General features: G+C 37.0%; 1 protein-coding gene across 1 annotated transcript in view; it reads right to left on the bottom strand.

Moving 5' to 3' along the window:
- LOC124170465 (CKLF-like MARVEL transmembrane domain-containing protein 4) overlaps positions 1 to 15,622 on the bottom strand; it is an 89,185-nt gene extending 73,563 nt beyond the window's left edge. Inside the window, exon 1 of the mRNA XM_046549185.1 lies at positions 15,263 to 15,622. The gene's annotated coding sequence lies outside the window, so the exon portion shown is untranslated. The remainder of the gene's footprint in view (positions 1 to 15,262) is intronic.
- Between the last annotated feature and the right edge of the window lie 2,409 nt (positions 15,623 to 18,031).

Raw genomic sequence — 18,031 nt, 5'->3', positions numbered from 1 at the left:
TTACATGCATTCGTACTATTTAAGTGGTTACAAGGTGCATTTTTGTGTTCATGCATTTAGACATGGACTCGTAGGGGTTAATACATCGTGTAAACGGGCATTAAAGGCAGTTTCACAATGGGGACATTTTGAAACAATCTGACGTTTTTACGAAGGCGGAGACAAAATTGCGCCGTGTAAAAACGGTGGATTGCTAGAACACATGCGAGAACGCGTGGAAAAAATAGCCCCTGTTCTAATTTCGTTCATAAATTTGAGCAATTCCACGCCATATTAGAAATGAATGCAGTTCTAACATGAGCAATAGGGTGGTTCCCTATTATTTTTTTATTGCCTAAACCGAAAGATTATTACCCCTGGAGTACGCATTTCACGCTTTTAGATTTTAAAATGACGATATCTATTTTTCGCGATTAAACGAAGAGTGAAAATTTTCAAGCGCGCGAAAACGCGACGGCTAAATATGACTGCTGGGAAAAGCCTGTGTGACGTCATTCAGGTTCCGGCCGCCGTCATCCGAGGCCACTTTGATGCGAGGCTATGAGCGCCGCTGCGATGCAGGCTGCTAGCAGGTAGCAAAGTACCCTGATAGCAGGGTATACCGATGTATTTCGAAATCTTAAAAATACACAGGTATAATTCTTTTGGTACTACTAGGGTATTTTTGTAAGCACTTAAATGTTCTTTCTTATTTGTGTAACATGCAAGAAAACTTATTGATGCCAACATTTCTGAGTAAATTTGAGGTACAATTGATTTAGTTTGGTGCCCCACTCACGGAAAATTAATCGCTTATTTATTTTCAATGGATAGCCCCTTGTAGCACAAAAAGGATTATATCAGTATATTTTTAAGATTTCGAAATACATCGGTATACAGATTTGCAAATCTGTATATCATACATATTTTATACATGTCTGATGATCCATGTTCGTTGATGTATACCAGAATCTTTAAAATATACAAATATTATCCTTACGGCGTAACCAGGGATCATCAGACATGTATAAGATATGTATAATATACAAATTTACGACGAGTTATACGTATTTAATGCATATAAAATCCATATTATGGCAGCATATATAATACGTATAATATCTAGATATTATCTGCGTGGTAGAGGACATTTGCATGTATTTTATACAGATATAATATGTATACAGTGTACACTATGATACGTATTACATCTAGATATAATCATTTTGGTGCTACTAGGGAGATAGCCTTTTCTGTGCCTCCTTGAATGCGTCAAGTATTATACGTAGGAAGAATATCGTTTCGTAACACACGCCTGGGAAGACGTCGTCACGCCGAAAGACCACAGAAAAGGAATTATATTCTTCTCCACCCCGACCCACTCAGAAAGCTCCCACGCCTACTGAGGACGACGGGAGGAAGGAAAAAAATAAAAGAAGCGAGACATGCGATGATGATAACACTACGAGGAAGAGGAGTGGGACGGCGCGCCCACGCCGATACCGTAAACAACCTGTAACCAGGGCAACCGCGCCAGCCGTTCGCGCCCGCTGTCCAAACTTCCTGAGACCACATATGGCCTTCTGAGGATTTCGGATTCAACGAGTCATTGCGCAAGGAATTTCGCTATTTAGGTGTTCAGAAAGAAATCGGATGAAGTCTAGTGATTGAGTGAGTAACTGACCTGCTAGATAAACTCGAATGGGAATCTTCGTCAGACCGTAGACTGAAAAATAAACAAAACCTTTTAGATAAATTCAATGGCAGTATCTTTTCTGACTAATTTAGCCATATCTTACGGACGCCAACACACTACGGAAGATCAGATCATAGAAATAAAATAAGAGATAACAAACGGAAAAAACATATACGGGAAATAACCGGTCAAGCTAATCGTAAAATGGGTTTTGTTAAAAGAATATTAGGAAAGTGCGACGACAAAGTGAGAGAAATCAGCTACTTTTCCCTCGTTAGACCACATTTAGAATACGCTGCCAGTGTTTGGGATCCTCATGAAAAAGGCTTAATAACAGAGTTAGAACGCGTGCAAAGAAGAGCAGGTATGTGAAAGGTCGTTACGATAGTCTTGTTAGTGTAACTGACCTCTTAGATAAACTATGATGGGAATCTACGTCAGATCGTAGATTGAAAAAAAAACTAAATCTTTCAGATAAATTCAATAGCAATGTATTAACTGACGAAGTTAGCCATATCTTAAGGACGCTACATACTATATGGAAGATCAGATCACATAAATAAAATGAGAGAGATAGACTGTAGAACAGACGAATTAAGAATGTATTTTTTTTCCACGATCAATAAGAGATTATAACGGCAGCGGTAGAACTCATAAATAGATTAGACGACTTGTAGTGTAGCCTACTAAACTTGTGTAAAACTTGATGCAAGCCGGGCAAGTGCGCCAACTTACGGTATACACGCTATATAATAGCCTAAATTTAGGATAATACTACGTACCAACGCCTCGGGAAGGAAAGAAGCTGCTATAAAAGGCAGGGGCAAATAGTGAGAAGGTTCGGAAGCACAGGGGTCATAATATGGCCCTGACTGACGGTTACATTGTAACTGAACCGTAGGTGAATGGCCACAGAATAAACAATGGTCGGTAACTGATCAATGAGAGACTCGTGAACACTATCGCCGCAAAAAAAGCTAGGACGTTGAACTTTTAAGCATTTGTATGAAATTATGCCGGCGCTCCATATATAATTTTACTCAATGATTAAAAAGGAATTCGAAAACTTTAAAAATAAGGACCACCCAAACTTTTCCTGGATGTCACACAATTACTTATACCACTTCTTTTTTACGCAACAAAACCCGGGTTTCGATAAATTACCATAATGTCTTCAGGCGCAAATATGATTTGTTTATCTTATTATTGTTACCTAGTTACCTGATGAATTTTAAAACGGACGCCAGAATAGGGGAAAAGGATGGGTAAAGATATTCATTTATAAGAGTACTTTCACCGAATTTCAATATTTTTTTAAAATTTGTAACTGTTCCCTAGAGTCCAATTCACGGAGGTCATTGAAATTTTTTTAAATGTTCATTTTAAAATCGCCCCTATGGCAGTTGCATATTAAGTGTTTAGCAAAATTACTTCTTTCATCTTTGTTATTTTTGTAAGCACTTGAATGTTCTTTCTTATTTGTGTTATAAACAAGTTTTCTTATCCAATAAAACTTGTTTATCTCATTATTGTTACCTAGTTACTTGATGAATTTTAAAACGGACGCCAGAATAGGGTAAAAGGATGGTTGAAGATATTCATTTATCATAATACTGCTCGGACTCTCAATAATTTTTATAAAATTTCTAACTATACTCTCTAGAGTCCAATTCACGGCGGTCATTGCAAACTTTTAAAGTATTCATTTTAAAATCGCTCCTATGGCAGTTGCATATGTGTTTAGCAAAATTACTCTTTTCATCTTTGTTATTTTTTTGTAAGCACTTGAATGTTCTTTCTTCCTGATTTAAAAAAATTAAGAACATTATAGTGCTTACTAAATAACAAAGTTCACTAGACACACAAATAGGTTTCTTTATTGGCATTTTACAGCAACAAAGCTTACCTGCAAAAAAAACTGGAACTTAAATCTAATAAGTCAACACTTCTCTTTGAAGACGGCGTGATTATGCAACACTGAACACCGCTCTTGAGTACTCACACTGTTGACATCATGGTAGCCAACCTGAAAAAGTAAAAGCAGTCCACTTTCCTCCCAGTTAAGAGCTTGATCCCAAACACGGACTGTACGGGAGAATTGGCAAGATTAGTTTTATCGCATTTACTAATCTCATCGCCCCTCCACCGCCACCGAATTCCTTTCAAAGAATTGAGATATAACTGGCCTTTAACCGAAGTGAAACATCCGGCAGTTATCAAATCTCAACTAACACCAAATTGGGTGGTTTCCTTCATCAAAGAAAACGAAATGCAATGACTGCGATTCGTTACCCACCATTAGTGCATTCACAATATACAAATTATTTGGTTTTAGAAATCCCAGTTTAGTCGACTGTTAATAGTCAATTTTATTCTCATTTGAAAAAGGCCAGATTGGCGCCCATGCGATGCCGCTCCACGTGACGTCACAGGGACCTAGTTCCTATACGAGTAGATAGGAGTTTTACATCGCCTGATATTACCAATGTTTGCACGAGGCACAGAGCTTAGGGAAACATGTCTTAATAATCATCTATTAAAACTGCCTATGGTCGTAAAGTTTTCTATGTTTGATAGGGGAATAATAATCCTTATTTAAGCCGAGCGCTACCTGCTGGCAGGGTACTCTGCTACCTGCTAGCAGCCTGCGTCGTATCAGCGCTCAAGCCTCGCCCCAAGGTCACCTCACAAGGCGGCAGGGGGGACCAGAAATACGTCACATGGACTTTTTCCCATCATTCCTACTTAGCCGTCGCGTTTTCGCGCGCTTGAAATTTTTCACTTTTCGTTTAATCGCGAAAAATAGATATCGCCATTTAAAAATCTAAAAGCGTGAAATACATTACTCCAAGAGTAATAATCTTTCGATTCAGGCAATAAAAAAATAACAGGAAACCACCCAATTACGTCAATACCCATGGAGGCCATTAGAAAACAAATCGTCAAGATTAGTGCAAAATCGCTGATCGAAAACGAAATGAACAAAAATGAAATGGAGACTTCGTTGATTTCCACTGATTAATTTCGTACGTACGACATGTTTCAAACCATAGAGGTCATTATCAAGTACAACCAAGTAATGACCTCGACGGTTCGAAACATGTACGGACGAAATAAATCAGTGGAAATCAACGTTATCTCCTTTTCATTTTCGAGTATTAACTTCCACATAGTAGAGCCTAATACAATTGAACGAAATACAGTTTCAAAATGGTCTATTTTCATCGTGTAATGCCAGGGGACGGTCTGAGTTGATAGGGGGCCTTCGTCTGGGGCAAATGAGGGGGTCACAAATCCCCGGAAAATTTTAGGAAATCGCCCGTCCGGAAATGGATTTTGACGATATTCCGGCTCTTAAAAAACTAGGTGAAGGTCAATGAAAAAAGTAGTGCATACGATACCTCCACTGCACAAAAACTCAACAATCGCCCACCGAATCAAATCGTAGGCACCGAGAGAAAAGGCTTACGCAAGCGAGAAGAGGACGTCAGGACGAGTGGGGTTACATGTGTTGTTAGGGAGTTGTTGATGGAAGGATATTGGTATTGTTGAAGGGAAAAACAGAAGTCGGTTAAATGAGTGAGACGTGAAAATTAGTGATGGGCAGAGTCGGTCATTTTAGTGATTCAATCATTTCGACTCGAGTCACATAAATGATTCAATCAATTAATCCAATCATTATGATTGAAAAGACTCAAAGGAATCAAGATCGAAAAGACTCAATCAATGGATGTAATAAATCACTTTGAATGATCGAATAAATACTGCCTCATCTGCGAAGAGCATTGGTAACGCCGATTGCTATCCATATTATCATTTCATATATGTACTATTTTGATTGTGAATTCCTAGATGAGTAAATGAGATTGCAAAAATGAAGGAAGTAGTGTCATGAAAATATTTGGGAAGGCAAAACTGCCACAGTTTCTTAACACTAATAGAATAATTTCAAACTATATATCTCAAGCTATAACACAAAATACACCACACTCTATGCATGAATATGATCCGCAGGATAATTTTATGAACGGCACAATAAAATGTTAACAGCTACAACTTCTACTTCTTAACATTCTCCTATAAGAGTCATCTTAATATTTTTCTTTTACGTATGTAGCGGTGTTATTAATACTAGTAACTGCTGGAAAACATATAAGCAAAAGATTACACTGGTATTCAGTTCCTTATAACATAGTATTTAATTTTCTCAAAACTATTTCTGCCCTGACGACAAGAGATCAAGCATCGATCGTTCCAAATTTTGAAATAAACCGGAAACCGGGATGATTGATATGAAACCGGAAGTCGGAGTTATTGATGATTGATGACCGACTTGTTTAACGAAATGAATCATGAGTCATTTGATTCACCTAGTGATTCAATCTTTTTGATCGAATCGTTCATGATCGACCCATCCCTATTGGAAATACAAGTATAATTTGAAGAGATTAAAGCGGTTTCTAGCAGTGGTTTGTTCTACGGTATCAGTGAATGTTACTGAAGTTCTACTACAGTGTAAAAAGTGGTGCAATTAGCCTAACTACCGCAGTGTTTCCAACTGCCGAGGATATTACAAGACGGGGCCCAAGATGTCCGCTTTCAATTTCCCGAGCGATCCAGAAGTTTAAGAGCAAAATGCATTCGTGCCATTATGATAGAAGAATTTGAGCCAACAGAAAACGAAAAGGTACGTATTATAGCTCGGTATATTGATTACAGTGTGTTCAAGAGAACAGGGTAGTTTCCTTCATCAAAGAAAACGAAAGGCATTGATTGCTATTCGTTATCCACCATTAGTGTATTATTAATATATAAATTATTTGGTTTACGAAATCCCAGTTTAGACGAATGGCAATGGTCCATTTTTATTTTCATTTGAAAAAGGCCAGATTGGCGCCCATGCGATGCCACTCCACGAGACGTCACAGGGACATAGTTTCTATTGGAGTAGATAGGAGTTTTACATCGTCTGATATTACCAATGCATGCATGAGGCACAGAGCTAAGGGAAATATGTCTTGATAATCACCTATCAAAACTGGCTATGGTCGGAAAGTTTCCTTCGTTTGACAGTGGCATAATAATCCTTATTTAAGCGAAGCGCTACCAGCTAGCAGGGTACTCAGCTACCTGCTAGCAGCCTACGTCGTATCAGCGCTCAAGCCTCGCCCCAAGGTCACCTCACAGGGCGGCAGCGGGAACCAGAAATACGTCACAAGGAGTTTTCCCATCATTCCTACTCAGCCGTCGGGTTTTCGCGCGCTTGAAAATTTTCACTTTTCATTTAATCGCGAAAAATAGATATCGTCATTTAAAAATCTGAAAGCGTGAAATACGTACTCCAGGAGTAATAATCTTTCCATTTAGGCAATTAAAAAATAATAGGAAACCACCCTATTTTCGGTTTTTTTTAAGTTGCCCACTAATTATCTCGATGAAATCGTAAAAAATAGTCTAAAATCGCTGATCGAATTAATGAATGAATACGAAATACACTTTCAAAATGGTCTATTTTCATCGTATAATGCCAGGGGATGGTATGAGTTAGCAGGGGGCCTTCGCTTGGGGTTAATTAGGGGCCCTCCTTTCCGGGGGTCCCGAATCCCCCCGAAAATTTTAGGAAATCGCCCGCCCGGAAATGGATTTTGACGATATTCCGGCTCTTAAAAAACTAGATAAAGGTCAATGAAAAAAGTTGCAAATACGATACCTCCACTCCATAAACGCTCAACAATGGCCAACGAATTATATCCGCTCATCTAGTACAGCTATAAGGGCCACGGGTGCAGCTAGGAATTAAGGCTGGGGTGGGGGGGTTCAGTTGCAACTAATACCGTGGTGTTTGGGGGTATGGAATACCCACCAGGATAAGCGGTAGGTGCGAGATTAATAAATTGCGTAATTTTAAGACAAATGGTTCAAAATGGTGAGTTTTACGGCTTTCTGAGGGATATTTAATTAAACATTACACTATTCTATTAGTAATATAAATCCAATTCAGTAAAATGGATCAAAATTTTAAATTTCTCTGAGTTCTGGGGGGGGGGGGGTTTATCCCCCAAACCCCCCCCCCTCGCTGCGCCACTGCATGGATAAGGGCTATCTACTCAGTGAGAAATGGATCATCGAATCTACCTCGAATCTACGTCGATTCGACGTCTATATATATATCGCTATGAGGTCGACGTCGATTTAATTTGTTCAATCGACGAGTTTTCGACATATTGTTCTGATGGTGATTGGTGGAGGGGGGCATAGTGAAGTAATGTTGAAGACTTATAATTAACTATGAGACGCTATTAATTAATATTAAAGTACCGGTAAAACGGGGTGAATAGAAACAATTTTCAACTTTGGTTTGAAATTTTGCATATTTGTAGTTGTTCCATATAAACAATTTTTTGCCCAAACACAGGTCTCTGTAAGACCTATTTGTTTATAGTATTTAATCTTTTTAAATTTTATTTGATTTTAAAGAAAAAAAAATAAAACATGGTGTTTCTATTCACCCCACAAATGGGGGTGAATAGAAACAGTACTTCAATTTAATGTTTTTTTTCTATTGAAACGAATCGGGGGTGAATGGAAACAGTTAAATATGGTATTTTTATTTTGTAATGGATATAAACAAATTTATTTCTCAACATAATGATTTAATTCAGTACATAAACAAAAGAAGTTACATAGCTGTAAGTAAACAAATTGAATAGGTACACAATTACCGTATTTAACTAGATTAAATTATGATAAATAAATTGTGAGCTCAGACCGGTCATCTTTGAAAAATATTTCTTGCGGGGTGAATAAAACACTACTAATGATTTGTTTCTATTCACCCCATAAATTCTGAAAACCTAACCTAAAAAATATGAATAATTTTTGAAATAATATTGTTAAAGTTAAAGCTTAAAATAAGCCTGAATCTTTTATAGAATAATTAAACTATGTTTTTTACAGCTATTTACTTTTAAGAACACTTCGTATTCTGACTTACCTGGAAAGTTCTAAGTGGATAAAAATGAACAAGAATCACGTGGTAAAATTCAACATGACAAACAAACAGGAACCAGTGCTGCCAACCAAACAAACCATTATTTCACTTTCAGCCAAAAGTGTACCAACCTAAAAAAATAATAGTTGCCGCTATTTACCCATAGTTATGTAGGAAATAGATTATGCATAAAAAAAAGAAGTTTCGTTTCTATTCACCCCAATGTTTCTTTTCACCCCGTTCTACGGTATATCCGACACAAATAAGAAAGCTAAAATTAAATAATTATTTTTGTTAATGTGTATACGTTAGCTTCAATCCCGGAGACCAATCGTTTGATTCCTTTTTATTACACGCTTTTATTTCACTCACTCTGTCCGTTTGTTTGTATGTTTAGTTCAAATCTTGCAATCGAAAATTCGACCACTTTCCGACTTCCAATCGATCTGAAACTTTACAGGAAGTCGTATTCCCGGTGACAATACAACATTTTACCACTTTCGAACATCTAAACTGAGTATTTTGATCATTATAAACATATTAATTTTAAATATGGAATTTTCAACATGGCGGATTAAAAAAAATGTAGCATTATTGCTATAATTTGAAGAAATTATAGCAATAATGCTACATTTGGGTCTAAAAAGATGTTTATGCCTCACCATAACATAATACTCCACCCCCACGCTTTTATTTTTAGTGAAAACATTATAGATTACCCAGGTTCTTTGAATTATCATTTCAAAAATTTATTAGTGAAAATATTATGGATTACCCAGGTTCTTTGAACTATTCATATAAAAATTTACTTTTTACTTTTCAGTCCATTTTTTGAAATATTTTTTATTACTTGTTCCAAGCGAAATAAAAGCGTGTTTTTTTTTAAAGAAGTATTTATCATTCAGTAACTTGACAGGAAGCGCGTGGCGTTCCCAGCTTGAAGGCAGTTGCTGTCTAGACTGTCTAGAAGAAAGATTCGGAAAGCCTGACGAAAAGTGTGTTATTCGTTGTTGGTGCTGTGTTCGCAATTTCTGCTGTGCAGGTTTACATGCTCACACATTTCCCTCAGATACACCGGACCTTCTACTTGTGTCACAGTTCTTAGAGTATTTCCTGCGTTATGTGTGACATTAATCATAAACTTGGCCTTTTTATTACGTCAAATTCATTTTGATATCTTTTCACTCGCGCCACGGATGTCAACATGATCTCTCATTTTTTTCTTAAGGTTGTCCGCTAAAATGGAAGATTAATATGCAGGACTTGAGATCACAATTCGCGAATATAAAATTGAAACCGCCCAATTATTTCAGCCTTCATTTGTTTACGCATTGCGTCCTCGATTGAAACCCGTCGTTGTGGCTGCGATAGATTATCGTTATTAGTCGAAAAGATTGTTATTTCCTTAATTGTTATAAAAACCTCATTTTCTATTGCATAATAATCAACCGAAATTCGCAATGTGAGAAATCGACAAAAGTATGTAGTCGATGACGTCGATATAGAAAACACGTCGATTTTCGGACCAACAGGCATCGATCGATGTGTTACCATCGACGTTATATCGAAGACTACTTCGATGAACTAAGACTACTATCGAAGACTATTCGACGACGATTCGATAAATCATTTCTCACTCTAGCGCTAGATGAGCGGATTTGATTCTTTGGGCGATTGTTGAGCGTTTTTGCAGAAAAAAACACTCAACAATATATTAAGAAAAAAAATTAATTATACGTAAGAAAAAAATACTATGAAAGGTGAGAATATTACATCTCATACAATTTAAAAATGGATTTTGGTTCTGCTTCCTGTTATTTAGCGAATCTGCTCCTTGAAACTGCGCTGATATCTAAATAAAATACTCTAATATAACCAATTCGAAAACCCTTTTAAAAAAAAGCGACAGGTTATCTTTTATCCTCTGGAACTCTTATTTATTATTAATTTTCATAAAATCTTTTTAACACCGAGTATGTTTGTAATGTAAAGCAACAAATGAAAACATTTTTTAACAAATTTTATAATAGAAAAATATGGCCTTTGGTACAAGTAATCAGAGTGTCTTCTATAATAGGGTGGTTTCCTATTATTTTTTGGATTGCCTAAATCGAAAGATTATAACTCCTGGAGTACGCATTCCACGCTATTAGATTTTTAAATGATGATATCTATTTTTCACGATGAAATGAAAAGTGAAAATTTTCAAGTACGTGAAAACGCGACGGCTAAGTGTGGATGCTGGGAAAGCCCCTGTGACGTATTTCTGGTTCCTGCTGCCGTCGTGTGAGGACACCTTGGTGCGAGGCTATGAGCGCCGCTACGATGTAGGCTTCTATAAGGTAGCGCTTGGCTTAAATGAGGATTATTTATACCCTATCAAACGAAGGAAACTTTCCAACCATAGGCAAGTTCAATACGTGATAATTGACAGATGTTTCTCTGAGCTCTGTGCCTCATGCATGTATTGGTGATCTCAGACGATGTAAAACTCCTATCTACTCATATAGAAACTGCTAGCTGGTAGCATTTGGCTTAAATAGGGATTATTAATACCTTATCAAACGGGGAAAACTTTCCGACCTTAGCCAGTTTTAATAGGTGAATATTAAGACACGTTTCCCTGAGCTCTGTGCCTCATGCATACATTGGTAATCTCAGACGATGTAAAACTCCTATCTACTCGTATAGAAATTAGGTCCCTGTGACGTCACGTGGAGTGGCATCGCATGGGCGCCAATCTGGCCTTTTTCAAATGAGGATAAAATTGACCATTGTCATTCGTCTAAACTGGGATTTCTAAAACCAAATAATTTGTGTATTATGAATACACTAATGGTGGGTAAGGAATCGCAATCAATGCCTTTCCTTTTCTTTGATGAAGGAAACTACCCTATTACACCTTTCATATATTCGCTTCGAGATAGACTCGAGCGTTTAGGGGGCCCCTAAGCTAAGGGACCCTCGGCGATAGCCGACCTGGCAAGAAGGCCCCTCATTATGCTTCGCTTTCTTCCTCATGTACTATCTGGCTTCCTTATACGGTAGATTCCGGTTAATTGGGACATATCGGGATTTGTGCACCTTGCCCCAATTAGGCGAACTATCATGTATATGGGCATAAACAAACGTTGAAATGGTAGAAAGAAGACTAAAGAATGTTTATAATGCAATATAAGTTTATTAAACTATTAATTTGATTAATAAATCAGCGAGTTTAGTTAATATAGTATCATTTTTAAGAATTATAACAATTTAGTTAAATTTTTTTTCACAGCCTCGGGCGACGCTGAATGAATGTCTTTTGCTAAGTCCCATTAAAGAAAAGTCCTATACTCTTGCGGATAATATAAAAACCAGAGCTATCAAAATAGGGCAATAATAGGATCATTTGTGAAAAATAAGAGTAAATAAAAGGAGGAAAATATAAAAAAATAGTGTTCTGAAAACAAAATATTTTAATTTGCTCGCGAGTATGGAGTCTATGTGGCCGACTCATGGCCCAATTAAGCGGAGAATACTCTGGGATATTCCTCTATCGGGTTCTGTTCTTCGAGATCTGCCACAATTAAGCGGTCGCCCCAAGTAACCGGTGGACCCATTAAACGGAATGTAATGTATTCACAAAATTCCAATTTATTGAAACGAAAATAACGAGAATGCCTAGCGCTCAAAGTTGGGCAACTTCATTTTACGCGCAAAAAAACGGGTGCTTTTTTTAGAAAAAATTAAGTACAGGAAGTACTACAGCGCGGATTTTTTTTATAGTAAATGATCCAGCGTAGAAATAAATTCCCTTTCGTATGCTTTTTGTTCCATTGAAATTGATTCGCGCGTGTAGACGATAGAACTCTTCAAACTATAGGGTGTCTTGCTATTTTGTACAGACAGAAACAGCTTGCATCCCTGAGCATGTCACTACGTTAACTACTACCTATAAATCTTTGAATTCTGCACAGAAATTCCGTCCACTTTTTTCCACAGAATTCTCAAGAATTACGCACAAAACTACTTAAAGAGTTCATAAAAAATATCGATACACTTTCATTTCGAGGAATTTCGATCGAATTCCTATCCGTTTTTGCAAGCAGCCAGCAGAATTCCTTAGCATTTCTGTAGCAGCTCTACGAAATTCCTTATTCGACTTCTGTCGATTTCTAAAGACTCTATCGAGAGTTTTGTAGTAATCCATTGTCATAAATTTCAAAAATCAGATTTTACATGTCTGAAAACCTTTAATCCCATTTTATAATGAAATTCAAACCCTTATCTATGAAAAAAATACGAAAAAAACGACTCGGGTGAGATTCGAACGCTTGACTTCTGAACAGAGGTCCTACTGATATGACCAAAAACCAACACAAATACTAAAGGCCTGTTCACACGATACATAAACACCTACGACTCCATGTCTGTTTTCATGAACGATTTTTGTGGACCGGAATGGAACATGAACGAATGCATGAACCAAATTAGAACAGGTTCTATTTTCTGCATATACATTCGCACAAATTGAGTGGTTACACGGTGCTTTTTCGTGTTCATTCTCGCGTTCATGCAAGGCATATTAACTCGTGCGGATAATGTGTGTGGTAACCAAGGCCTTAAAACAAATACAGCGTTGCTTAGCAATTTTCTACCGATACACAACTATTTATATTAGCTACTGTTAATTACTGCCACATTTGGGATATTTTTATTGCATAAATTGCACGTAAAATTTCATGTGTCTCCGAATTCTCACGTCGCAAACACCGTTTACAGCTTCCTTTCGTCTGGTACATGGTAATTTGTGCAATGGTTTATCCATTGGTGAATAAATAATTGAATGTAAATATGCCAGAGAAAAGAATATAAAACACAACAGCATTATTGCTAATTACGCTCAACTCAGTCGGCGATTCAACTCGTAAGGTCGGTTTGGATAGGTGTGGTTCAAGCTTTCCCTTGTACGCGTTTGATAATATATCCACCTATATTATGTTGTGGCGGACTACGTCAACCACAGCCATAAAGAATAATAATTTAATTGAAGTTTCGTCTAACTAGTGCAAGCATTTGAAACCCACAGATCCACAAAGTCATAACTTGCATAAATTAGACACCGCGGTTTATAACTACGCCGGGCGGGTTGCTGCTGTTAACAATTAACTAAATTAACATATCTTTCGTCATAACAAACCTCTCCATTTACACTCAAAATCCACAGAATCCAGGCATAAAAAGCAAATAAAATGTCCGAAAGCTATCATTTGTTACTATTATTAACCATTCACTAAAATAACACTTCTTCCGTCGAAATAAATCTATAATAAATCACTCAAAACCCACTGACTCCATGAATATATATAAAATGAAATTAAAATCCCAAAAATTTGTTTACAGTTTTCATTTCAACAATCCACACGCGAAAACAACTGCTTGAAATACACATGATACGAAGAAGGCCGTAGAAATTTAAACAGACGCGCATATCATCGAGGAAAAAGCTTTCTTTGCCTCGTTTCCTGGATTTTTTTTACAAGGCCGACGTACTTATATCTACTTTAAGTTGGTCGTCTCCCTGATACAGCATTTGGAAATCTTTTTAGGTTATCATTTTCATGCTTAAAAGGGTTTACGACTTGGGTATTCTCTACAATACTTCAAAAACTGACTTGAAGCCTATATATGCGACAAAAGAATTGAGAATTACACGATTTTTTTAGGGGCGCGGCAGTTAAATTATTGAAAAAGTGGGCGTTTACACGTAAATCACTGCTGAAGAATAGCTGGTCTTCCTTTGACTGACAAAAGAAAAAAGAAAGCCTTTAACCTTCTAAATTTTTTTTTTATTACATACAACGCGTTATTTTGAAGTTATTGTAAATTATTTCCTGAAATACTTTATTAAGAGCTGACTGACGGCTTAAAATTAGTGACCGGAACTTTGAGACAACATTAATAAATAATTTATTCAGATAAAATGGCTTAATTATGACATATGTGGGTCGTATAATTTTTAACCATGCGTTACCTTAAATCTGCACGAGTAATTAACATGAAAACCCCAATTAATTAATTATTAATACTTATAAAAAGGCTTAATTGTGACATATGTGCGTCGTAAAAAATGTCAATATTAAATTATGGGCAATTGACTCAAATCTATACGTGTGATACAGGAAATTATCTGAAACATAGTTTTTGGAGCTTCGCTGAATAATTACTACGTCCCTTATGTTTTTTCCCCACAAACAGAAATCTTTTTTAACACAAAATCTTCAAACGTACTCGTCTACATTTTTTGACGTTTCACAAATAGAGTATATTGTATATATTTTGTATTGTAAAGGTTTATATACCATTTTTATAAATAAGTTTGCATTGACGCTATCGAGGGGTTAGGTACAGAAGAGGGGACTTTTTTAGTCTCAACCTCGCCCGAATAAAGGCAAATATATTTATTATCATTACGTCGTGTGGGTGGTTATACCGTGGAGCGAACTTCCTCCATGTGAAACACACACGAATCCTTCACATTTTTTGTTCAATTCCTTTGGCTGTTCGCGGGAAAAATACTGGTATTTTCCTATTATATATTCTCGTACACTTACCTAAAGTAGCGATGTTGGACAAGTATCTGGTGTGGGCGCGAAGCAGCAGCTAGCAGGCGACGCCTCTCAGATTGGTAACACGCAGCTGGCAAGACACCAAACGCCAGAATCCAAAGGAAAAATATCTATCCACGGGGGTATGTACGATAATCCACAAGGCGACGGAGCGTCAACAATAGGCAAACGTAATCCTCGCCAACAATCACACGACAACAATATCACTGCATGAGAGTTTTCTGAAGGTATGTATTATTCCTCTCTTTGGCTTTCGATGCAAAGGCGGAAGAAGTCGGCACACTGCTACGTAACACTGACGCAACTAAGAATACTACCTGTTGCCCCGCGTCCTCAGCATCTGAAATTTTTTTTCTCGCGTCCGCCCAACATTCTCTCGCGCGACGCGCATGCGCAGACGGAATTCCGAATCCTTTTTTTTCTTCATCTTCCTCCCTCGCGGACCGCTCCCGCCTCATCGCCTTTCGAAGATTCCGAGAGCGAAAAAAGAAACCGGCCTGACAAGACAATGTGAACCGTCCTGCCATCTACAATGGGTCACGGAGAACTACCTCTGATGGCGCCGTTGCCATGGGTACGAACAAAGCGGGCTTTTCGTTTGTTTGTTCGGTAGGAACCCTTCGTAAAACTATTTTCACAACCCCGACGAGATGAGGACTTCGCCGAAAGAGCCAAAGATTTAATATTTAAATAGTTAACAGACTGTAGATGAATTAATAAGCATTTATTACGGTCCAAAGGAGAGGCGATTTTGTTCGCGAGATTTTTTACTAGTTTCCATCCACCGATTTCTCTCGTGTCTTGGAATAACGCATCGCCAACAGAAGACACTTCACGCCACATTAAAAAATGAACATCGAAATGGTAATTATACAGCAACATTAAACAATAAATATTTGAAATTTTTTCAAACCTCCATTCGTAGTTGACAAGTGCCAGTTGACTTAATATTTTCTTTTTATTTATAAACTAAATACCCAAGTAGCATGTTTTATTTGATTATCTTCATAGAATATGGTAAAATTGGTATAAAAATTAAAATCATTAAAGTACTCAAGTTTTTTTACCGCTCAAGAATAAAATGGAAAAACAATTAATTGACAATTCCCGTAATATCTACGGATTTTAAAAAGGCAGCATAAAATCAAGACATTAAATATGTTTTTACATGCCCTGAGAGGACACGAAAAATTGTAATGTATAAAATCGGTCTATTTTGCGTCTACAGGTAACTTTACCGATGGAAGTTCGATGCAGACCACGAATATTCGCAATTTATGCTACGATTGCAAAAGTGCATACACTGCAGGATACGGTTGACATGGAAACCTTGTTTGGTTGTTAGGGAATGCTTTTATTGACTAAGTTTTTGTGATAGCCTCAGCAAAGATAATCTGAGGAAATAGCGGTTGCATGAAATAAGTATTGTCCTTCTCATAAAAAAGGCAATGGCCTCATTAGGTAAGTCTTACAAAACTGGCGTTCCTAAAATCACGTTGCCTTAAACAGACAGTTTTGTGGAATTTTGAACATTTCATCAATAATACAGAAATCTTTTTTTTTTCAGAGTGCAGCATATCGAATACGAGTGGAAGTTTTAGTGAACACGGTGTTTCAATGGACCAAGTGAGTGATTTAGTCGTCTCTGAAGAGAATGTGAATGAATTTTTACGAGTGAATCTGAAAAAACTCTAACATTATTATTTCACGGAAAATACATCAACTACTATTCTATATCATTGTTTTTTTATGATTCCTATTAAGTTCCCTAAATCTTGCTCTTATTGTTAGCCACATTCGTCACATCCATTCTCCAAATGGCATCAAATTCCATTTTAATTAGACTATTTCTTTCATTATCTATCTAAGTCTGCAAGTACTGGTCATACCCTCTGGTATCTTAAATAAAAATTGCATACATGTACTTGATTTATCAATTCTTCCTTTTCCCCACCACCTGATTTCTTGAAGTGTTTCAAGTCAAACTTGGATTTTGTTTACATTAGCTACTTCCATTTTCCAGGTTTAAACATTCCATATTGCAATAGGGTAGTTTCCTTCATCAGAGAAAATGAAAGGCATTGATTGCGATTCGTTACCCACCAAGACAGGTGAGATCTTAATCTTTTCTCACAACTTGATAATTTTCCATAAGGTAACATCTTTTCATGATATAATACTTTTGCAAAATGATTTGGATAGCATCGTTAATTGGTCTACATAATTATTATTATTATGTAGTTGGAAAAATGTAGGGATCAAATTCATTGTTGTCGAGTTCACACTGTAGAAATTCGCTGTAGTAAGATACAAACAGCTGAAATACATAATAGGCATACAATTGGTATTAATAGGTATTTGAATGCTGAATAAAACAACCCCTGTTTTCGATGAAAAATGTTCTGCATTATTATTAGAACTCCCCTAGTATGTGTCTCCCTCTACAGTTAATAAATTGCTTTTTAAATAAAATAAATAAAAACTAATTTCAATTAACTAGCCTTAACAGGTTAATGACTGGTGTCCTAACACCCCTGCCATACCCCTTATTAGGTACATTGTGGAGTAAAAATTAGATTTAGAAGATACATACACCAAAGGATGAAGTTCGCCATGAAAATATATTTGACTTAGCCGGGATTCGAACCTGGATCTCCCGATCGCCGGTCAGGCCTGCTACCAGTTCCACCACCGAGCCATCTTCTCAGAGGGAACTTCGGGATCGATTTCACTGAACGAGATGTTGACGTCACA

The sequence above is a fragment of the Ischnura elegans genome, chromosome 13 (genome assembly GCF_921293095.1).
Source record: "Ischnura elegans chromosome 13, ioIscEleg1.1, whole genome shotgun sequence".
Classification (NCBI taxonomy): Eukaryota; Metazoa; Arthropoda; class Insecta; order Odonata; family Coenagrionidae; genus Ischnura; species Ischnura elegans.
Note: the sequence above shows the minus strand (reverse complement) of the source record. Positions and strands in the feature narration are given on the sequence as shown.